At 46.2% G+C, this 2,500-nt stretch overlaps 9 non-coding genes across 9 annotated transcripts in view; all 9 read left to right on the top strand.

Moving 5' to 3' along the window:
* The window catches only part of LOC138586558 (5S ribosomal RNA), a 119-nt gene extending 118 nt beyond the window's left edge, over position 1 (top strand). Inside the window, exon 1 of the ribosomal RNA XR_011306628.1 lies at position 1. This exon is cut by the window's left edge and continues 118 nt beyond it. This is a non-coding gene — a ribosomal RNA (5S ribosomal RNA).
* A 182-nt stretch (positions 2 to 183) lies between these two features.
* On the top strand, positions 184 to 302 carry LOC138587588 (5S ribosomal RNA). Its single transcript, XR_011307583.1, has one exon. It is a non-coding gene; the product is annotated as a 5S ribosomal RNA (ribosomal RNA).
* Positions 303 to 484: 182 nt separating this feature from the next.
* On the top strand, positions 485 to 603 carry LOC138587587 (5S ribosomal RNA). Its single transcript, XR_011307582.1, has one exon. It is a non-coding gene; the product is annotated as a 5S ribosomal RNA (ribosomal RNA).
* Positions 604 to 785: 182 nt separating this feature from the next.
* LOC138587586 (5S ribosomal RNA) lies at positions 786 to 904 on the top strand. The gene has a single exon (XR_011307581.1). It is a non-coding gene; the product is annotated as a 5S ribosomal RNA (ribosomal RNA).
* Positions 905 to 1,086: 182 nt separating this feature from the next.
* On the top strand, positions 1,087 to 1,205 carry LOC138586854 (5S ribosomal RNA). The gene has a single exon (XR_011306911.1). It is a non-coding gene; the product is annotated as a 5S ribosomal RNA (ribosomal RNA).
* Positions 1,206 to 1,387: 182 nt separating this feature from the next.
* Positions 1,388 to 1,506, top strand: LOC138586800 (5S ribosomal RNA). Its single transcript, XR_011306861.1, has one exon. It is a non-coding gene; the product is annotated as a 5S ribosomal RNA (ribosomal RNA).
* Positions 1,507 to 1,688: 182 nt separating this feature from the next.
* LOC138586557 (5S ribosomal RNA) lies at positions 1,689 to 1,807 on the top strand. The gene has a single exon (XR_011306627.1). It is a non-coding gene; the product is annotated as a 5S ribosomal RNA (ribosomal RNA).
* A 182-nt stretch (positions 1,808 to 1,989) lies between these two features.
* Positions 1,990 to 2,108, top strand: LOC138587585 (5S ribosomal RNA). Its single transcript, XR_011307580.1, has one exon. It is a non-coding gene; the product is annotated as a 5S ribosomal RNA (ribosomal RNA).
* A 182-nt stretch (positions 2,109 to 2,290) lies between these two features.
* On the top strand, positions 2,291 to 2,409 carry LOC138586517 (5S ribosomal RNA). The gene has a single exon (XR_011306590.1). It is a non-coding gene; the product is annotated as a 5S ribosomal RNA (ribosomal RNA).
* The last annotated feature ends 91 nt before the right edge of the window (positions 2,410 to 2,500 follow it).

Raw genomic sequence — 2,500 nt, 5'->3', positions numbered from 1 at the left:
TTTTTCATTTTTCTGTGATGGACAGGAGAGGTGCTGATGCTGCAGGCCTTGAAAAAGTTGGATCAGACACTCATGTGCAAGAATGCATTGAATTCATCCTAGAAAAAAAACACAGTAACATATGAAGAGATTAAAAAGTGCCCAAATGCATTTTTAAAAGGCCCGATTGAACACACAACTGTCGCTTACGGCCATACCACCCTGAACACGCCCGATCTCGTCCGATCTCGGAAGCTAAGCAGGGTCGGGCCTGGTTAGTACTTGGATGGGAGACCGCCTGGGAATACCAGGTGCTGTAAGCTTTTTCATTTTTCTGTGATGGACAGGAGAGGTGCTGATGCCGCAGACCTTGAAAAAGTTTGATCAGACACTCATGTGCAAGAATGCATTGAATTCATCCTAGAAAAAAAACACAGTAACATATGAAGAGATTAAAAAGTGCCCAAATGCATTTTTAAAAGGCCCGATTGAACACACAACTGTCGCTTACGGCCATACCACCCTGAACACGCCCGATCTCGTCCGATCTCGGAAGCTAAGCAGGGTCGGGCCTGGTTAGTACTTGGATGGGAGACCGCCTGGGAATACCAGGTGCTGTAAGCTTTTTCATTTTTCTGTGATGGACAGGAGAGGTGCTGATGCTGCCGGCCTTGAAAAAGTTTGATCAGACACTCATGCGCAAGAATGCATTGAATTCATCCTAGAAAAAAAACACAGTAACATATGAAGAGATTAAAAAGTGCCCAAATGCATTTTTAAAAGGCCCGATTGAACACACAACTGTCGCTTACGGCCATACCACCCTGAACACGCCCGATCTCGTCCGATCTCGGAAGCTAAGCAGGGTCGGGCCTGGTTAGTACTTGGATGGGAGACCGCCTGGGAATACCAGGTGCTGTAAGCTTTTTCATTTTTCTGTGATGGACAGGAGAGGAGCTGATGCTGCAGGCCTTGAAAAAGTTTGATCAGACACTCATGTGCAAGAATGCATTGAATTCATCCTAGAAAAAAAACACAGTAACATATGAAGAGATTAAAAAGTGCCCAAATGCATTTTTAAAAGGCCCGATTGAACACACAACTGTCGCTTACGGCCATACCACCCTGAACACGCCCGATCTCGTCCGATCTCGGAAGCTAAGCATGGTCGGGCCTGGTTAGTACTTGGATGGGAGACCGCCTGGGAATACCAGGTGCTGTAAGCTTTTTCATTTTTCTGTGATGGACAGGAGAGGTGCTGATGCTGCAGGCCTTGAAAAAGTTGGATCAGACACTCATGTGCAAGAATGCATTGAATTCATCCTAGAAAAAAAACACAGTAACATATGAAGAGATTAAAAAGTGCCCAAATGCATTTTTAAAAGGCCCGATTGAACACACAACTGTCGCCTACGGCCATACCACCCTGAACACGCCCGATCTCGTCCGATCTCGGAAGCTAAGCAGGGTCGGGCCTGGTTAGTACTTGGATGGGAGACCGCCTGGGAATACCAGGTGCTGTAAGCTTTTTCATTTTTCTGTGATGGACAGGAGAGGTGCTGATGCTGCAGGCCTTGAAAAAGTTTGATCAGACACTCATGTGCAAGAATGCATTGAATTCATCCTAGAAAAAAAACACAGTAACATATGAAGAGATTAAAAAGTGCCCAAATGCATTTTTAAAAGGCCCGATTGAACACACAACTGTCGCTTACGGCCATACCACCCTGAACACGCCCGATCTCGTCCGATCTCGGAAGCTAAGCAGGGTCGGGCCTGTTTAGTACTTGGATGGGAGACCGCCTGGGAATACCAGGTGCTGTAAGCTTTTTCATTTTTCTGTGATGGACAGGAGAGGTGCTGATGCTGCAGGCCTTGAAAAAGTTGGATCAGACACTCATGTGCAAGAATGCATTGAATTCATCCTAGAAAAAAAACACAGTAACATATGAAGAGATTAAAAAGTGCCCAAATGCATTTTTAAAAGGCCCGATTGAACACACAACTGTCGCTTACGGCCATACCACCCTGAACACGCCCGATCTCGTCCGATCTCGGAAGCTAAGCAGGGTCGGGCCTGGTTAGTACTTGGATGGGAGACCGCCTGGGAATACCAGGTGCTGTAAGCTTTTTCATTTTTCTGTGATGGACAGGAGAGGTGCTGATGCCGCAGACCTTGAAAAAGTTTGATCAGACACTCATGTGCAAGAATGCATTGAATTCATCCTAGAAAAAAAACACAGTAACATATGAAGAGATTAAAAAGTGCCCAAATGCATTTTTAAAAGGCCCGATTGAACACACAACTGTCGCTTACGGCCATACCATCCTGAACACGCCCGATCTCGTCCGATCTCGGAAGCTAAGCAGGGTCGGGCCTGGTTAGTACTTGGATGGGAGACCGCCTGGGAATACCAGGTGCTGTAAGCTTTTTCATTTTTCTGTGATGGACAGGAGAGGTGCTGATGCTGCCGGCCTTGAAAAAGTTTGATCAGACACTCATGCGCAAGAATGCATTGAA

The sequence above is a fragment of the Semicossyphus pulcher genome, unplaced genomic scaffold (assembly GCF_022749685.1).
Source record: "Semicossyphus pulcher isolate SPU_LCO1_2020_fin unplaced genomic scaffold, fSemPul1.0.p SCAF_11, whole genome shotgun sequence".
Lineage (NCBI taxonomy): Eukaryota > Metazoa > Chordata > Actinopteri > Labriformes > Labridae > Semicossyphus > Semicossyphus pulcher.
Note: the sequence above shows the minus strand (reverse complement) of the source record. Positions and strands in the feature narration are given on the sequence as shown.